This window comes from Sorex fumeus, unplaced genomic scaffold, assembly GCF_029834395.1.
Source record: "Sorex fumeus unplaced genomic scaffold, SorFum_2.1 ptg000044l, whole genome shotgun sequence".
NCBI classification, from domain to species: Eukaryota; Metazoa; Chordata; class Mammalia; order Eulipotyphla; family Soricidae; genus Sorex; species Sorex fumeus.
The window spans coordinates 68,552,787-68,573,826 of record NW_026606101.1 but is presented as its reverse complement, the minus strand read 5'-3'; positions in this window follow the sequence as shown (position 1 = coordinate 68,573,826).

Sequence of the window (21,040 nt, the reverse complement as noted above, 5' to 3'; positions counted from 1 at the left end):
TCTCATTGTGGTTTTGATCTGCATCTCCCTGATGATTAATGATGTAGAGCATTTTCTCATGTGCTTTTTTGCCATTCGGATTTCTTCTTTGAGAAAGTTTCTGTTCATTTCATTGCCCCATTTTTTGATGGGGTTGGATGTTTTCTTCTTGTGGAGTTCAACCAGTATTTTGTATATCCTTGATATCAACCCCTTGTCAGATGTGCATTCGGCAAATATCCTTTCCCATTCTGTAGGCTGTCTTTGTATTTTGGTCACTGTTTCTTTGGAGGTGCAGAAGCTTCTTAGTTTAAGATAGTCCCATTTATCTATCTCTGTTTTCACTTGCTCAGCCAGTGGCGTGGCATCTTTGAAAATACCATTAGCCTCAATATCATGGAGGGTTTTGCCAACTTTGTCTTCAGTGTACCTTATGGTTTCTGGTCTGATGTTGAGGTCTTTAATCCATTTTGATCTTACTTTTGTACATGGTGTTAGGCAGAGTTCTGAGCCTATTTTTTTGCATGTAGCCGTCCAGTGATGCCAACACAATTTATTAAAGAGGCTTTCCTTACTCCACTTCACATTACTTGCACCTTTATCAAAGATTAGATGAGCATATGATTGAGGAGAGATGTCAGTGTATTCAACCCTGTTCCATTGGTCTGCAGTTCTGCCTTTGTTCCAGTACCATGCTGTTTTAATTATTACTGCTTTGTAGTACAGTTTGAAGTTCGGGAGGTTGATTCCTCCCATTTTCTTTTTCCCAAGAATTGCTTTAGCTATTCGTGGGGGCTTATTGTTCCATATAAATTTCAGGAGTGTTTGCTCCATTTCTTTGAAGAATGTCATGGGTATCCTTATAGGGATTGCATTGAATTTATACAATGCTTTTGGTAGTATTGCCATTTTGACAATGTTAAGTCTCCCGACCCATGAGCAGGGGATATCTTTCCATTTCCTCATGTCCTCTTTTATTTCCTGAAGTAGCGTTTTGTAGTTTTCTTTGTACAGGTCCTTTACTTCCTTAGTTAAGCTGATTCCTAGGTACTTGATTTTCTGGGGCACAATTGTGAACGGGATTGTTTTTTTCAGCACTATTTGTTAAAGAGGCTTTCCTTGCTCCACTTCACATTTCTTGCTCCCTTATAAAAATTAGATGATCATATATTTAAGGGTGTGTGTGAGGATATTCAACCCTGTTACATTTGTCCATTGCTCTGTCTTTGTTCCAGTGTCATGCTGCTTTAGTAGTAGAGTTTGAGGTTGGGGAAAGTGATACCTCCTATCTTCTTTTCCCCCAAAATTGCTTTAGCTATTCATGGGGATTTGTTGTTTCATATGAATTTCAGGAGTGTTTAATTCACTTCTTTGAAAAATTTCATAGGTATCCTTATAGGGATCACACTGAATCTCAATTATGCTTTGGGAAGTATTGCCATTTTGACAATGTTAGTCTCCCAATCCATGAGCAGGGGTTATGTTTCCACTTCCTCGTGTCCTCTTTTATTTTGTGAGGTAACGTTTTATAGTTTCTTTATACAGGTCTTTACCTCCTTAGTTAAGCTGATTCCGAGGCACTTGATTTTTTTTTGCTTTTTGGGTCACACCCGGCAATGCTCAGGGATCATTCCTGACTCATGCACCCAGGAATTACTTCTGGCGGTGCTCGGGGGACCATATGGGATGCTGGGAATCGAACCCGGGTCAGCCACATGCAAGGCAAACGCCCTACCCGCTGTGCTATTGCTCCAGCCCCGGCACTTTATCTTCTGAGGCATGATTGTGAACGGGATTGCTTTTTTCATGTCACTTTCTTCTCTCTCATTATTTGCATATAGGAAAGCCATGGACTTTTGGGCACTGATTTTATAGCCTGAGACTCTACTATACTGGTCTTTTGTTTCTTAGAGTTTCTTAAGAAACTTCTGTAACTCAAAAAAAAAAAAAAACAGTGACCAGAATACAAAGACAATCTACAGAATGGGAAAGAATATTCACCCAATACCCATCTCATAAAGGGTTGATATCAAGGATATACAAGGAACTGGTCGAACTCCACAAGAAGAAAACATCCAACCCCATAAGAAAGTGGGGCATCGAAATGAACAGAAATTTTCTCAAAGAAGAAATCTGAATGGCTAAAAAGCATATGAGAAAATGCTCTACATCACTAATCATCAGGGAGGTGCAGATCAAAACAACAATGAGGTATCATCTTACACCACAGAGACTGGCACACATACAAAAGAACAAAAGCAACCGGTGCTGGCATGGATGTGGGGAGAAAAGGACTCTCTTCACTGCTGGTGGGAATGCCATCTGGTTCAGCCCAAAAAAATAGAAATTGAGCTCCCATTTGTCCCAGCAATACCACTTCTGGGAATATACCCCAGAGATGCAAAAAATATAATAGAAATGACATCTGCAGTCATATGTTCATTGCAGCACTCTTTATAATAGCCAGAATCTGGAAAAAACCTGAATGTCCGAGAACAGATGACTTGGTTAAAGAAACTTTGATACATCTACACAATGAAATACTATGCAGCTGTTAGAAAAGATAAAGTAATAAAATTTGCATTTAAGTGGACTAACATGCTAAGTGAAATGAGTCAGAAAGAGAGGGACAGACATAGGAAGATTGCACTCATTTGTGGAATATAAAGGAACAAAATGGGAGATTAACACCCAAAGATAGCAGAGACAAGGAACAGGAGGATTGCTCCACGGCCTGGACACTGGCCTCACATGCTGGGGGAAAAGGCAGTTCAGATAGAGAAGGGACCACCAAGTAAAGGATGCTTGGAAGACCCGCTAGGGATTGGGTAGACCATGGGTATAGACTATAAACCGAACATAATGGCCACTTAATACCTGCATTGCATACCACAACACCCTAAAGGAGAGAGAGAGAAAACAGGGAATCCACCTGCCACAGAGGTGGGGGGCAGGGAGGATGTGGGAGGGAGGGATGCTGAGACCACTGGTGGTGGAAAATGGGCACTGGTGGAGGGATGGGTACTCTATCATTGTATGACTGGAATGTAAGCATGAAAGTTTGTAAGTCTGTAACTGTATCTCACAATGATTCAATAAAACAAAAATAATTTAAAAATTGCAAAAAGAAAAGGAGAAATATCATCTTCCCATGTATGCATCATAAATGATTCTGCAAAAAAATATATGTTTGTATTTCAGGTCAATAATAAAATTACAAATTTTTTTCAAAAAAAAGAAAGAAAGAAAAGTGGCCCAGAACAAACAGTCCCCCAGGAAGACGTACTAATGCCACATACACCCTCGCCTTTAATGCAGGGGTAAAGTGAGTCTGCAGCATAAGCCAACATGGAGTCGGCTTGCCTGGATTTGCATCTGGAGGTGGTGGTGGGTTTACTATTTGTTTTAGTCCATTGTCCAATATTTTTTACATGCTATATTCTGTAGCATGTTCCTAAACTATGTTTCCTACAGTAAATTAAACAAATCACTAAGATTTAAAAAAAGAAAAAACTAAGAGCTTTCATGCAATCTATATTTTTCTCTTCTTCTTTGTCTAGGACTTCCAGGAAAATATTTCTAGAACAATATTTAATATAGAATAGGAGGGAGCACAAAGCATTAAATTGTGCTCAAATGAATGCTTGCTTCATTCCGGATCTTTGGGATAAAGAGTTTAATATTTCACCTTAAAGTGTGTTATTCAAGGTAGAGTTTATGTATAGATGTCTCTTATCAGAATGAGTTTCCTTCATTCCTACCAAACTAATCACTTTTTAAAAAGTCATTTATAAATTTTAATAAATTTAAAAAATATCAAACTTTTTTCTGAGTCTATTAAGATGATTAGAATCATTTCCTCCTTTCTGTTTATTTGGTGGACTACACACTTTGTTTTTATTTTAGAGATATTTGCATCACTGGAATAAATCCACTCTAGGAATATGTCTTGTGCTTGCTATATATTACTCCATTCAGCTTCATAATACTGTGCCTTAATTTTTAATTTTGTAATTTTTTTTGGAGCCAGTCTGTTATTTTTCTTTTTTCATGCTGTTCATGTGGGGTTTTACTGTCAAGGTTATCATAGCCTCACATCAATGAGTTGGGGAATTCCCTCCCGTTACATTTTTCTGGGATAGATTAAGAGAAATGCAATCTCTTGTTTAATAACTTAGAAGCTGCTTGTGATGTTTTCTTCATGTAAATATTTTATTCAGCCTCTGACAATCAGAGTAATGTAAAATCCAATTAATCAGTTTATTACCTAATCTGATGATGTTGCATATCTGTGTTATTTTAAAGCATAGAGAGGCAGGAGGAAAATAAGTGTGAATTATAAGACAAAACTTGAAAGGTTCTTCTAAGTTGAAACTGTTCAGGTAAAAACATGAACTACTCTGGTGATAAGACTGTGTAGATCTATGTATACAAATAAGACTGGAGAGATGTGGTAAACACTGATGAATTGAAAATTGTTCGTATCCTGGCTTTAGGGCTATATTATGATTTTGTAAAATGTTCAAAATGAATGAAAATGAACAAAATATGAAAGAGGTCACTCTATATATACTTTTATTTATTTATTTATTTTACAAATTGTGGTTATACCTACAATCACCTCAATTTAAAAAACCACTTGGAAAATGGGAAATAGCACAAGAGCACTGGTAGAGAGTCTTGGACATTTTGCTGGTGGTAAGGTAAGCTATAATAAAATAGAAATTAAAATAAAATAAAAATGTCAAAACTATTATAAATGTATGACCTAAATTATAACAATCTTTTTCAAAACGGAATATGGAAAGGGTTATTTTTTTTTTTTTGCTTTTTGGGTCACACCCAGCAATGCTCAGGGGTTCCTCCTGGCTTTGCACTCAGGAATTACTCCTGACAGTGCTTGGGGGACCGTATGGAATGCTGGGGATCGAACCCAGGTCGGCCACGTGCAAGGCAAATGCCCTACCCACTGTGCTATTGCTCCGGCCCCAAGGGTTATATTCTAAACCTCAGAAAGAAACCTAAGAGTCACAGAAAATATTTTCAAATGTTTCCAATGAAATGGCAATTTTAATACTTTCAGGATAGATCTCCCTTTTCAGGAAATAACCTCTGAAGTCAAGTATGGTGGAAACAAGAAGGGTGACTGTGCTGTTTTAGCGAGCAGCAGTCCAAGCAGCTCTTTCTCAAGAAACAGGGCAACGAAGACTTTGCCAAAATATCCAGAAGCTGAGTTTAAGCTAGAAGCAAAGCCCCGAAAATTGCAGGTTATCGTGCGGGTGAGGGAAGTGCAGTACATGGTTCTGTTTGCCTACTGTCCACGTGTCCATATTTTTTCAAGAGCACAGGCAAGTGGAGAAGAACACGACTTAGAATCAAACAAATGGAAGCTTGGATCACAACTCCAATGACAAAATGCATGGCCTTGAACCGTGACTAACTCCAGTTTTCATCTGCAAAGTGGGGTTAGTAATTGTTTTCACACCCCTGGACTATTATCACGGATAAATGAGAATCTGTAGGCTCATCACTAAGCTCTGTGCCTGACACACAGTATGTGCTCATTAAAATTAGATCATTTTATTACTAGTATTAAAAATCATGGGTTTTTTTAATGACAAAGAATACAAGCTTCCATAGAGAACAGTATAAAAATAATACAATAAATAAAAACTAAGGAAAGACTTATTTAAAGGAAAGACTCAGGAGCTGAGACAGGAGCCCTTCCCTGGCCTGCAAGGACTCCCCAGCACTGTGAGCACCATGCCCCCCAAAACCACTCGTCCATATACCTCAGTTGCCCCAGTGACCGTGCTGATACTCAAAATCGCGTGGACATTACAACTTTCCCCCTTCAATCCCACTAACACACAGGCTAGTGAGTAACTGAACGTTCCAATTCAATCTCAGATTATTTCCACAACACTGGTATCTTAATGGGAGTAACCATACCAACACCTGCTTGGCCACAGAAAAGTCTTCTCAGGGCCACAGGCATAGTTAGTTAGAAAAAAATGATCAAGATAGTAGCTTCTACAAACAACTAATCAGATCAGTGTAAAATAGCAAGTTAGATCAATACTTAAATACTGTAAATTTAAAGCTAACCTGTCAACACCTGAAAAAAAAATCAAAGGACAATGAGTAGACAGAGGAATTCACTTGCAATGGCAGACAGGGACAGGAGTCCAGGAAAATCCACGAGCTCAGCAGGATTCCGTTTTTTTTTTTTTATTTGTGGAAAGGTCGGACTACAGCTGAATCTTGCGAAGACAATGTTTATGAGAAACAGCCTTGTTCCTGACGCTCCATTCGCTCTCAATGGAACCACCATCTCCGAATGCAACAGTTATATATACTTAGGTCGAGAAATCAACATGATGAATGACCTGGCACCTGAGTTGCGCAGGAGGAAGAGAGCGGCTTGGAATGCCTTCAAGAGCATTGAAGAAATAACTAAAAGGACAAAGAACCTCCAGCTACGAGCACATCTCTTTGATTCCACTGTTCTTCCTGCATTAACATATGCCTCAGAGACCTGGACCCTACGAAAACAGGATGAGAACACTATTCGGGTCTCTCAAAGAGGAATCGAAAGAACTATGCTTGGAATATCACGATTCACTCAAATGAGAGATAGAATCCGGAGTTCTGATCTTCGTCAACGCTCAAGAATCAGGGACGCTGTCTCATTTGCCAAGACATCAAAAATCAGATGGGCTGGACACGTAATGAGGTTTACAGACAACCGCTGGACTAGAGCCATTACTGATTGGATTCCACGAAACATCAAAAGATCACGTGGACGCCCACCTATAAGATGGTCAGACTTCTTCGTCAAGACCCTAAATGATCGGTTTGAGGCTCTACATGTTCCTAAAACGAACAGATACCATTGGGCTACGCTAGCACGCAATGAATGGGATGAATGGAGACGTTACTGGCACCCGCTCGAATAAATCGATGAATAACGGGGATTAAGTGATTAAGTGATTAAGTGATTTGTGAATCACCATAAGGTACAGTTAAATACTTGCAAACTTTCGTGCTTGCATTTCAGTCAAACAATGAGTATGCCATCTCTCCACCATCTCTCCACCAGTGCCCATTTTCCACCACCAGTGATCCCAGCATCCCTCCCACCACCCCTACCCTGTCCCCTCTACCCCACCCTGCCTCTGTGGCAAGGCATTCCCTTTTGCTCTCTCTCTCTCCTTTTGGGTGTTGTGGTTTTCAGCAGGATTCTTGAGCCACATAGAGGAGTACCTCAAACTGACATCCATGCTATGGCAATGGACATCAAGCAAACTCTGGAGGAGAAATTCAATCAGCTCAAGGAAGAACTGATTCGGAATATCAAAGAATCCATACAAATGTAACTGTAGGGATTAAGGAATACTGTAGCAACACAGAACTACAGAGTGGACTTGAAAAATGCAAAAGCTACACTAGATCAATACCCACATAAAATGCAGAAGAAGAAAAACAGTTGGCAATTTATTCCTAAAAAAGAAAGTCTAGGGGCTGGAGCAATAGCACAGCGGATAGGGTGTTTGCCTTGCCCGGTTCGATTCCCAGCATCCCATATGGTCCCCCGAGCACCGCCAAGAGTGATTCCTGAGTGCAACGCCAGAAAAACCCCTGAGCATCGCCAGATGTGACCCAAAAAAGGCAAAAAAAAAAAAAAAGGAAGTCTAGGTTAGACTGGTTAGGTATGTAGAGGCAAAGTGCTCTGAGCCTTCAGGAGACTGATTATTGTCCTTGTCCAACTATCCATCTAGAAGAGAGGGGGAAAGGTTCTCAGCTCCTTTACAAGGCTGAATTTAACCTTTGTACCAAATCTTCTCCCCTCCCCAAAATGGGTCAAACACACTTTTGAATATGAAAGCAGAAACCCTCAATATTATATTGTCAAACTGATTTTGGCAGAGCATTGAGAGGATAGTCTACAAAGGGCCTTTGGTAAGTTTACTGCTGAGCTGGGGGAGGCAGAAATAAGACGATGATCTACCACTAACATTCCCTGTGCTCTGGGCATCAGCTGCTTTGTTTACAGAAGAAACGGAGAGTGTCAGTTAATCCAACTAGTCATTATAACTGAGTGGTCAGTTAAGTGAAGGTCTATAAGAAGAGATTTACTGTGTGGGTGTTTGCATGTGGGAAGGGATTGGGTAAATGTGAGAGGCAGAGAGTTGAAAGAACTCAGAGAATACACAGTATTTTGTGTCCTTGTAAACTTAATATGTTCACGTAAAATTATTGTTCATACAGATCATCTGAATTGACTCCTAGATCCTCTTTTTATTTAAAAAAAGATGCTACATACATTTTTATGTAATAAGTATTTAGCATCTCCTTAAATGCTAGAACCAACATTACAAGGGCCATATTCTCCTACTTCTTTGTTGCTATTTTAGGACCTATTTTATAGTTTTTAATTGTATTTTTTAATTTTTTGCACGTTGATTTAAAATAGTTCTTAGGATTTCATGCATACAGTGTTCCAACACCACGCCCTCCACCTGAGAGGCCCCCAATCTATCCCTCCCACCTCCCTCATCAGAGTAAGCTCAGTTCTGTAAACCAGTTCTCGGGTTCTGTTGCCTTGGTCATTTGTTATTTCCTTACTCTGTACTCTGATACTTTTATATCCCACATGTGAGAGAGGTCATTCTGTATCCATCCCTCTCCTTTTGATTTAATTCACTTAACATAATATTCTCCAGATCCACCCAGCAGCAAATTGTATGATTTCATCTTTTCTTGTAGCCGAGTAGTATCCCATTGTGTATATACACCTCAGTTTCTTTATCCAATCATCTGTTTTGGACACTTGGCTTATTTCCAAACTTTAGCTATTGTGAATAATGCTGTAATGAACATAAGACTGCAAATGTCTTTCCTGGATAGAATTTTGGGTTCTTGGAGTAGAGTCCAAGAAGTGGAATTTCTGGATTATAAGAAAGCTCAATTCTTAGTTTTTGAGAAATAAGGGCTGGAGCGATAGCACAGTGGGTAGGGCGTTTGCCTTGCACATGACTGACCCGGCCGACCTGGGTTCGATTCCTCCACCCCTCTCGGAGAGCCCGGCAAGCTACCAAGAGTACCTCGCCCGGACAGCAAAGCCTAGCAAGCTACCCGTGACGTATTTGATATACCAAACACAGTAACAAGTGTCACAATGGAGACGTTACTGGGCCCACTCAAGAAAATCGATGAACAACGGGAGGACAGTGACAGTGACAGTGAAGGTTTGGGGTGGGCTGGAGCAATAGCACAGTGGGTAGGGTGTTTGCCTTGCATGTGGCTGACCCGGGTTTCTTTCCTCCATCCCTCTCAGAGAGCCTGGCAAGTTACCCGTGACGTATTCGATATGCTAAACACAGTAACAACAAGTCTCACAATGGAGACATTACTGGTGCCCCCTCAAGCAAATCGATGAACAACGGGATGACAGTGACAGTGCTTCAGTGCTAAGGTTTGGAGAGGGGTTGTGGGGGAGGATTATAATAGATGTGCCGTCCCAAGGCACATCTAGCAGTGCTCAGGGAAGGCAAATGCCCTATTCACTGTACTATCATTCCAGCCCTGAGAAATGAGTTTCTGGGTGGGTTTGCTTTGGAGTCATACCTGGTGGTGCTCAGGCTTACTCATGGCTCTGTGCTCAGGGATCACTCCTGGTAGGGTGCAGAGTGGTCCCAGGTTAGCCATGTGCAGGGGTGGCACCCTACCCACTGTACTATCTTCTGGCCCTCAGGAAATATTTGTAAAGTAGAATGATTATACTAATAACTTCTACCTTTTCAGAATTCTTAATACATATTAGAAGTCATAATACATTTGGCCTACATGATCTTCTTAAAGTTGCCTTCATTGTGAATCCCCACCAGCCAGGAAGGATACTGTTTTTCCTGTACTCCTAGTTTGATGTTTTCTCTTTTCTCCCCTGCGTTAAACCTATGGGTTAGTAATAGTTTGTTTCCTTAACTGATCTCTGTGGCTGGCAGCAGTCATAAACCCATTTTCCCACTTCTGTCAGCCGGTTCCTTTGCTATACATGGACTTTCCTTAACCCTGAACTCTATAGAAATCTCTTTCCATGGTGCCTTTTTGCTGGACCAGGCCTCCAGCTCCCATGATGGGAGAGACACAGCCTTAGCCAGGTACCTGCTGTCTGAACCACATGAACTGGCAACCTGATCCCCACCGTGTAAACCACTTTCCTAATGACCCTCTGAATAGCCAAGAGAAGAATACAGTGAAAAGGCCATATGTGAGGTTTCGTAGTTGCCACAGGATTGGAAACACTATTACACTTGTTTTTAATCTCCCTACTCTCTGTTCATCTTGCTCTCCTTTTAATTTTCCTAAATGGCCCAGAGGCTGCCATTGAGGAGAAGGTATTTAATATGGGTGAGGATTTAGCTGTTCCTCCAGGAACAAGCTGGCCCACTGCTTTTTAAATATCATCTTGATTTGCTGCTTCCCCACTAAGTAAGAGACTTAATAGGGCTTAGGGGATGGATGTGGAAAAAAATACCTCCCTAATGAAATGGCCCAGGGCCTTAAATGGCCCAAAGCCCACTGCCGTGGCTCTGGGGACAGTTGCCCCTGAGAGCAGGAACCACGGGCAGGAATGGCATCTAGAACATGCAGAATCCCATCCTGCCCAGCCCTCTGGACCCCCACCCTGACCACCAGCACGCAGGGAACTTGCTTCCCTCCTCCCTCTCAGTGTTCCTTCTGTCTAGGTGAGAGAAATCTTCTCCATCCTATGCCTCTGCTAGTGCGGACTCCACAGTGTTAGAGTACCAGATAAACCCCATTCGCCTTCCTCCAACACTCACTCCTGACTCTGAGTTCAGGAGATCAAGATCTTATTGCCAGAACACCATGTGTTCCGGAAGAGCTGCTTGGTACACAGGTGATGAGGGATGAGTGACTCACTGGCTCGCCCTTACAAGCCCTTGAGCATCTCTGTTAGGAATCCGTCAACGTCCTTGGTTTTCTTGCCCAAGAAAGGTCAGGTTTCTATCCTGGTAGGCCTGATTCTCAGTGCTCTCCTCTATCACGAGACTGCTGAACCCCTTGAGAGGGCTGGTTCTCAAGGGAGCCAGTAGCAAGCATGGGTGCCATCCCAAGGGCACTTGAGCAAGGGGGTAAGTGGGAGCAGAGGTCAATCACCACTCATGTGATTTTTCAGGATCAGGGTGCCAGCAAAGAGGCACCCTAGAGAGAGAATCTCATGGCAGTGTGGGACCATGCAGCCAGTGATACTGCTCCCCAGTGCTAAGTCCACGAGAACTACCAAGTCAGAGCCACCTTGCGCCTTAGCTCAGACCCGCTGCAAAGCACTTCCATGCTCTGGGCCTCCCTACAAGCTTTCACTCTCCTCCCCCAGAGAGGACTGGACGAATCTTCCCAAGTGCATTGCTTGCTCCCTTTGGAACCCACAGAAGCCAACCTAGCATGGTGTTATTTCTGCTGAAAGGCATGAGACACAATCCTTCTCCACTGCCAGGGATTTTCTAGCATGCCTTTCACCAGTGAACTCCTACGTCACAAATACAGAGTCCCACCATCTCCAACCACCTGGAGAACATGTGTCCTACCAATGTGTCCAAGGCACTTGCCATTTCTTGCTTTCCAGTTCAGTTAACATGTTGTCATCAATCCCCAATCAATGACATATGAACCAATGTGATGCACTTCAGGGTGTCTAGAAAGTCCAGGTCCCTGTGCGTTATCTTGCAGTATGAGGAATGAGGCCCTCCTGAGGATTGTAAAGGCAGACTGACTGTGGAGCCAGTGAGTGGGGTGGAAGGATGCATGACTGTCCATTCATTCCTGGCTGGAGACTGTGTTGCGCTTCTCCACCAAGATTTCCAATGTGCTGCCTGAGCTCACTATTTGGGTCAGAGATATTGCTCACGGCCCTGAGCACAACTAGGCATGCAGGAGTCCCTGGCTAGATCCCCCAGCACAGGTTCCCTGAGTACTGCTGAGAGTGACCCCTGAGCACAGAGCCAGGAGTAGCCCCCCCCTTCTAAAACCACCAGTTGTGACCAAATCAAAAAAACAAAGACTATTCAAGCTCCAAGTGGCTGAATAGAAAGGTTTTACTGCTAGCAGGAAGTCTTTTGTTGTTTCTCTTTGGGGGACCACACCTGGCAATGAGCAGGGCTCACTTCTGGCTCTGTGCTCAAGGATCACTCCTGGAGGGCTTGAGGGACTATCTCAGGCACCAGGGATTTAACCTGGGTCAGTCTCATGCAAGGCAAACATCCAACCCACTATCCTATCACTCTGGCCTCTAAACAGGACGTCTGAGTTGGCACAAATTCTAAGTAAGCTCTGGAGGTGAGGTACAGGGGAAGAGAAAGAGAGGAGCTCTGCCAGAGCCAACAGACTGGGAGTTGTCCCCATCCCTTGATCAGAAAGTCAAGTTCAAGGGAAAACAACTGACTAGAGATAACTGGATTTTGCTGCTGTGGAGCATGGGAAGTGACCCACTGTCACCACAGTACTGGTTTGGGGATTACATCAGACAGGTGCTTCTGCTGGGAGCATCTGTGGTGCCTGCCTCAGGATTACCATGTCCAGCTAATCCAGGATGTCGCTGAATCTGGGTTATGTCACACTAGACCTATTAGTCTAAGTGGTACTGACTCCTGGCAGGCTGGGTGGCCAGGTAAGAGCTTACCTTAAGTAAGTGCCTGGGAGTCCACAGATGCCTGTCAGAGTCAGACACGGTGCTGGAGTGCCAGGATGCTCCAATTTTTCCACAATGCTACAATGTCCTCCTTAAGAGTAGAAAGAGTACCTGCCAATCTTCCCAGGATGGGTGAAGCTTTTCAAGTACTATCTTGGCCAGAGACAAAGACAGCTCCAAAGCCTTCCCCTTGGGTTTTTCTCATTGTTCTTTGTCCTTAGGATTTCCTGAGAGGATTCTGCAAATGACCAAATGAGAGACATCACAAGTCCATCCCAACGACATATCCCAGGGCTGGGGGAATGATAATGGGCTGACTGTGGGACCCAAACTGGGAGCGGAATCTGAGTCATGACCCAGTGATTATTACACCTCAGGTGCTCCTGCTCTGAGAAAGTCATGAAGGCACTTTGGGTCTCCGGGTATTCTAGTTTATAATCTATGAAGAGTCCCTAATTCAGCTATTCTCTTCAGCACATGATTACCCAGATAAAGGACCTTGGGAAAAGTCTTGGATCCTGGTAATGATAACTGAGTTGATTGCTTCTGGCTTTCTGTGTCCTTCTTAGTAGGGACCCATGCTCTCCTTGTTAGCTGCCCACCTCTCCTGTAAAAGAATCCTGGGCCTTCATCATCTCTTAAGTATTATGCTGGTATCTACTCAGACATGGTCACTTATTGTCAATGCTATGCCCACCTCCAGAGCTGCCACATGGCCTCTAGCACTGAGACCATTTCCCACTGCCCTGGGGGAGTCGAAGCCTGGAACAGCCTCTCTTGGTCATGTCAGCCCTGATATGCTGCACTTCTCAATGAGGCTAATGCAGCCCTTGTCACTTCGGGAAACAATGTCCTCTTGGTTCTCCCAGGGAACACCGCTGGCTTGTTCCACTCATCACGGTACATGCATTCGATGCGTAGAGATGCTGGCCCCTTCCACACTGTCAATCCAGCGGCATGTGTCTACTTCACTTGCATGAACGATCCCCTTTGCCAACTTTCCAAAAGTCATCCCAGCAACATACCCACACATTCTCTGAGGGTTTCCTAGGAGAAAGGGAACACACCTTACTCATGTCCTTTGTCTGTGACTAGTTTAATCTGGATGATGTCTTCCCCAACACAAGAATTTCTCTTTGAGCTGACTCTAGCATCCTGTTCTCTGTGTGTGCATGCATGTGTGTGCATTTGTGTATGCATTCGTGTGTGTTTTATATATGCATGCTTGTTCATGTGGGCTGTGTGTGCACATGCAGTGTGTCTTTATGTGTGCATGTGTTGTGTGTTTACACATGCATCTGTGTGCTTTTTGAGTATGTAGACTTGCACATGTGTGTTGAATCTCAGATGCTGAATGCTGCATATCTATGCCTCCCAGGTTCAAGCCGTTTTATCCTCACTGGTCCATGAAGGTGTATCTTCTCTTTCACCTCTCCCCTCCCCACTGTTTCCCTTCTCCTGTATGTCAATAAGCCCAGAACCTGGCAAGAAGCACGAAGGATACTCAGCAAGTTTGGGCAGGAAGGAGCTGACAGTCACTGGACAGTCTAGCTCCTCCCACTCCTTATGAGTTCCACTGGCAATAGAAGACGATACATTTTAGCTAGTGGTGCAGTCAAGAAACCTCAAATTATCAAGGAAGTGAGTTATTGACAGATGACTCTTCACTCCAGGCCTGGCAGTGGCTGAAATACAAAGCAGTACACCATCAAAGGCCAGGTTATCCTTTGAAGATCCCAAGGTTAATATTTTCACTGCAAATTCAGTTCAATTTAACAGTTCCAAGATGGACTCTGGGTCCTTTGGCCAACGGCGCTGAGCATCCCCTGAGGTTGAGGAGAGGAAGAGGAGCTGATCTCAGCACATTTGAGTCATCCCCTCCAACAACTGTCTGGATCACTTGTCTGGGGAGCTTGCTGACCACCCACAAGATCACGGTCAGCATTTTGAGGCCACCCTCCCTTTGGAATAAAATCATGTTCCAATTTCATCACCATGACAGATGACAAAAAAAAAAAACAGAAAAGTCACGTTCCTCCTTGTATCCATATCTTTTGCCACCTAACTTGCTTCAGAAAATAGAATGTTGAAAAAAACCACACCCAGACCTGCTGTGCACTCAGACCCCCACCCTGGGAGGATTATGTGGATCCTATGAAGAAAATGGGGACAGGACCCCCAGATTAAGAGTTGGTGGAGAGGAGCTGGAGCAATAACACAGCGGGCACGGCGTTTGCCTTGCACGCCCCAAGTTTGATTCCCAGCATCCCATATGGTCCCCTGAGCACCGCCAGGGGTAATTCCTGAGTGCAGAGTCAGAAGTAACCCCTGTGCATTGCCAGGCATGACCTAAAAAGCAAAAAAAAAAAAAAGAGTTGGTGGGGAGTCCTGTGATCAAGCACAGCAGTTTTAGAATCCCCTCCACCCTGGACCAGAGAGATAGTACAGCAGGTAATATGCTCACCTTGCAAATAGCAACCTAGATTCAATGTCCAGCACCCTGTATGGTCCACAAAGCTCGCCAGGGGTGATCCCTAAGCACAGAGCCAGGAGGAAGCCCTGAAAACTACTAGGTATGGCCCCAAAACAAAACAAATAAAACCAACAAATACACATAACTTTCTCCCTCCCCCCCCCCCCTTCTTGTTTGGTTTTTGTGATTGCTTTTGGTCACACCTGGCAATGTCCAGAAATTACTCCTGGCTCTGTTCTCAGAGCTCACTCCTGGCAAGGATCAGGGGACCATATGTCACTGTCACTGTCCTCCCGTTGTTCATCAATTTGCTCGAGCAGCCCAGTTGAACATAAGGCAAGTCCTCTGCTAACCCTCCAGTCTCTGATTGGCAGAGCTTGGCCCTAAACCCCAGCAGTTCAAGCCCCTTACCCTGCCTGACGTCTCTTCCAGAAGCACAGCCAACTCCTGACCTCGGTAACTAGATCCTACTTCTGGCCCGCCCCCCACATTGATGGCCCAGCCTGAAGTTCATGGACAAAGTCTGTCATCCTTACTGTCCTGTCTCTCTTCTCCTGCCACACTGCCATTGTATGCATGCATGAGGAGCTGCTGACCTCGAAATACAAGCAGGGAGGAGGGACCCTGACATCCCCCTGGGAGCCTTTGTGGACTCTCAGGGCAGATGAACGCCCAGCCCCAGAGACATGGAGAAAGAAAATGATGCCACAGCTGAAGGCAACAATGTGCAAGGCTTCTCTGGCCCAACACCACAACCTGCCGCCATTGATCATCTTCTTGGCCTACAGGGTGGTCCCAGAAGGTGCAGTTTCTCCAAGCCTGGCTTCCTCTGCTCCTGCTGGCCGTGACCACACAGGGAGGGGGAGGGGGATAAGTGCCTTTCGTGGGATTGAAACCCTCCACATCCATTTGCTTTTCTCAACCATGCAGGGCCCTGGTTTTCAGAGTGTGAGAGGGTTTAACGGTCTCCAAGGGTTTCTGAGAAGTGGGATTTCCCAAGGGAGGCAAGGTGGTGACTTCAGAGTAAAGGATTCAAAGCCTTTCTGGGGGGGACACAGACTAACTTCAATGAAGGGAGGGAAGTGTGAGGAAAGGAGTTTCGAATTTCATTGAACCAACATCAGAAAAAATGCAGCAAGACCCTTTCTAAACCCAAAGCAGAACCATGTCCTTCCACCTCTGTGGGAAACTTCTCTTTGTTTTTTGTTTTACTTTGTTTTGTTGCGGGGAGGGGGGCACCAGGTGGTGCTCAGGTTTATTCTTGGTCTGAGCTCAGGGATCACTCCTGGCCCAACTCAGGGAACATGTGTGGTATTGGGTATAAATCTGAGTTCACCACATGCAGGGCAAGTAGCTTCCCCGCTGTACCATTGCTCTGGGCCAGGAAACTCTTCCTCTTCTTTTTTTTCAAGGCTTCATACCTAGGTAGAAATCATCCTCTCAAAACATATTTATTTTTATTTTTTTATTGAATCACCATGATGGTTATAAAGCTGTTTATGATTGGTTTTCAGCCATAAAATATTCCAACACCCGTCCCTTCACCAGTGCACATTTCCCATCCCACCACCACTGTCCAGTTTTCTCCTGCGCCCTCCAGTCCCGCCCCACCTGCCTCTACGACAGGCACTTTCCCTTCCTCCCTCCCCCCACTCTCTCTGGAAACTCTTGTCTCCTGCGGCTGTTAAGAGTCCCCAGTCTCAGGAGAGCATCCTGCCAACATTCCCACTTCCCTCTAATTGGAAAGCAAAAGTCTCACCATCTTTTTATTCTACCCCAAGCCCATGCCAAGCCTGGTAGTTCCCAATGGCAGAATCTTCTTTGCTTTTCTACTGCCTTCAACTCCACTGTCAAGAACATGGGTGTGGGCTCTGGGCCAAGTAGATTCCACCCAAGACCAAGAGGCTGAATCAGTTCATCTAAATGAGTTCACAGCTCTGGGCTGAGTCCCTTTCAAAGCTATGTGGAGACACGCAGGCCCTGGGCCATGAAAATGGGTGTGGACTTCCAGAGATGTATCAGCTCGAGGCTTCTGCCATGCCTAAGCTCACCCTATAGTTCCCACTATCCCGCCGTCCCAGGGCTTCTATGAGTCTCTTGGTATGTGCCTTTTCTCTGCCTCACTGTTCTTGACAGAAAAGAAGATCTAACTGGAACTACAATGACCGCCCACAATCACCGGCGAGCCTATGAGAGAATCCCTTTTGACTGTGCCTAAACCCTGAGGCAGAACAGGTAACTCAGCTCAAGGCAATCAGTGGTGACATCTGGACAGGAATCCACGCGTGGGAGAGCCTGAGAAATCCACCTCAGTGCCCTGTGAGGAAAACCTTTGAAACTCAGGGAGAACACCCCAAAAAGAGCATCAGAAGCTAACAATACCTAAGAGAGGCACGAAATTTGGGCATGTGCATGTGTGTCTGTGCATTTACACACACATGTGTGTACACTTGTATATGTGTGTGCCTGTGTGCTTGAGTGTGCATGCATGCATGCATGCCTGTCTATGAAAAGAAATGCCCAGCTTTAATTAGGGAAACCTGTTTTGTAATTTGGCCTGCCCTTTTAAATCCTAAGTCTCACGGAGGACTCTGCTTTCCAGGAAGTCATTTCCATCAGCAGTTGTTTCTGCCATCGTGGCTATTATGAAACCCTTTATTTTGAAAACACATTTCAAAACAAGACTTCTCACACACTCCTCTCTCCCTGCTCCATTGGAGCAAAATGGCGCAGATTTTTCCCTCTGGCCTGTTTGCGCAGGCGTTCCCCTCCGTCCCCACCCCCGTGCCACTGCCATCCCCAAAGCCGCCTTGGAGTCACCGTGGAAAAATGCAGAGGCTCGTTGCGGGGGGATGCCCGTCAACTCATCCCCAACACTCCCCCTCAGCCGGCTCCCCGCCCCACACGTGGCTGCACCCTGACACCAGTGCCTGCTCCTCGCAAAGTAACCCCCAGTGGAATGAACTGTGCTCGTCAAAGCCCACTTCCAGGGGAACCGCTGAGATGATACCAATTTAAAAATGCTAACAGGGAGGAGACAGGCCCTGACGTCAGGGCTCACGCCCCTGTGAGTTTACATGACTTGTCACTACTGGTGCCAGGGGCCCGCGAAAACGCGGGGCGGGAAACCAACAGCGCACGCCGTTGGAATGGGTGGGCTCACACAGGCCCGGCCTGTCAAGAGCCAGGGTGAGATCATGGAAAGAAACGGGCTTTGAGCCGAGACGAACCTAAGTGTTCCTCCCCACTCCGGCTGGCCCCGGCATCAGGGCTCTGGGCAGAAGCACCTCAGTTTCCCCATTGGAGGTGGGGTTGGTGCCACCCACGACCCAGGGTGTGAGGGTTCTAGAGGAGACTGTGCAGGCTGGCACCCAGTGCAGGCATATGGGGGCTGCCACCTGCCTCCCCTGTCCGGCATGAGGTTTGTGTCTGCAGCCCCAACAGTTCTGCACAGAGGTCTTGGGAGAACTTGCCTCTCCTCAGACCCCCCAAAGCTGCCATGGCACAGGCAGACACTTCCCCTTCATGGCAGGGTTGCTCCAGAACATTCCTTCTAAACCTTTCTCTCTATATAAGTAGATAGATAGATAGATAGATAGATAGACAGACAGACAGATAGCCATAGATCGATCTATCTATATATTCTCTCTCACTTCTCTCTATATAGTCTCATCTCTCTCTCTCTCTCTCTCTCTCTCTCTCTCTCTCTCTCTCTCTGCAGTAGAATACTTTTAGTTAGGAAACATGAGCGAGAAGAGAGTGCCAGCGAGAAAAGAAGCTACGTGGGAGGAGCTGGATTGGGGGAGACCCTCTAGTTCAGGGTTCACCTGAGCCTGCCTCAGGGAGCTCTGGGAGGGAGGACACCCGCGGTCCCTGGCCAGGACCTCATGTGTGCACTGAGGTTCGGCGGGCAGCAAAAGTCAGATGCTGGGGCAGATGGGGGGCCCTGCCTACAGCACTGAGCAGTGCACACCTCAGGAGGGGGCCCTGCCCAGGCGTGGACAGAGGCCAGCATGGGGGACACTCAGGACACAGCCGCAGGAGGAAGACACGAGCCGCGCTGTGAGGGGGGGTTGCCCCGTGGCCTGCTGACGGCCGGGCCAGGCTTATCATCAATTTGGAACCAGAAGGAAAAGCACATTTGATAAATGGGAGAAAATTCCCTATCCGGGAATCAGGTTACCCAGTAGGCATGCTGGACAGCCTGGCCAGCCCAATGACGCCAGCCCTGCTGCAGGCCTTCCCACCGGGAGAAGAAGGGGGGCTGGGAGACAGGGGCTCGCACCACAGCGGGGTCACTTCTGCCCCAACACGGCCTCTTGGCCAGCTGGGTGTCCACACTGAGAGGGTCCAGACAGAGCCGCTCACCTCATCCACAGCCCATGCCTCTCCCCACTCTCCTCCCACCTGCCACTCAGTCCCACACCTGGTGTCAGCTCCACATCTGGGTGTCAGCCCGCACCTGGGGATCAGACTCGCACCTGGCCCAGACCGGGACTCAGGGCCATAAGCCAATCAACGGGGAACCTCAGGACAGCAGACCCCAGATCCCTCCCATGCCTATACCCTGGAATGTTGCTGTGATGACAGAGGACATCTCCTAGACATTGAGTGCCTGCAGCTCCCATCAGCTGGCCCTGGGGCCCCTCACACTCTCCATCCCTGCCCCCAGCGTTGGTGATTGGTGGCACACTTTAGAGCACATAGAAAAAATGTGTGTGTGTGTGTGTGTGTGTGTGTGTGTGTGTGTGTGTCTAGGGGGGGTAAGGCACATGCCTTGAATGCAGTCTGGTTTGATCCCTGCCACCACATGGTCCCCAGAGCATCACTGAATGTGATCCTGGAAAATCCACACAGTCTAAATGTTCCTCGGCACTGAGGGGCCTGAGCAGCATTGCACCCCAGGGCCCTGTTAGTGAACCACAGCCCTATTGACTGAGAATCTCCAGGACAAGCCCCATCTCCCAAACACCACTGTGATGCTCACACAGAAAGAACAATGCCGGCCCATGCCACCCACCTCCTCGCACATGTACACACTGCTGGCCAAACCTTTGCTCTCGCCCTCCCCTCTCCGGACAGCACCCCCTTCCTCCCTTCCATGCAAGTCCTGGACAAGACCCGACTCTAGCTGTTGCCCAACCGAGCCATCGCTGCCCCGCCCACCCTGGCCACTCTCTTCCCTGGGCTGCCCACCAATCTGATTCACATGCAGCTGCAGGGAGGGGTCCCCGGCTCCCCAGAGGACACTGCAGGTTTCCTCTCCTGCATTCACACACACACACACACCACGCATATATACACCATGCTCCCACTGACACACACACCCACACACCTATACACCACAATACTCATACGCCACACACACAAACTCACACACAGTGAATCCACTCACATTCACATGCATTCACACACTCACACACTTTCACATACACACCAGGGATTCACACATTCACCTCACACACCCATATGCCACACAAACACACACTTGCCACATATGTTCACACCATACACACCACACACGCATGCTCACGCCCACCCCTCAGTCATCCCATGTTCCTGACAGTCCAGGTATCTGCCCCACCCCACCCCCACCCCAACACACCCAGGAAGGCGGGTGGAAAGTACCTGCAACAGTGCCATCTAGTGGGAGCTGGAGACTGCGCTGCCTCAGAGGTGCCCGGGAGCCCCCAGATGTCCAGCACCCCTGGCCTGAGGCCTCAGAGTCCTGGCCACTTCTTTTGAAGGAGTTATACAAAAGGGAAGACACAGTTCTCTCCTTTGGAGTCTCTCATTCAAAGCCCACCTGCCCTGGCCCCCAAGGACCAACACACCCTGAGTGCCTACTGCTGGTGAAGTCCTGATCCCTGAGGCCT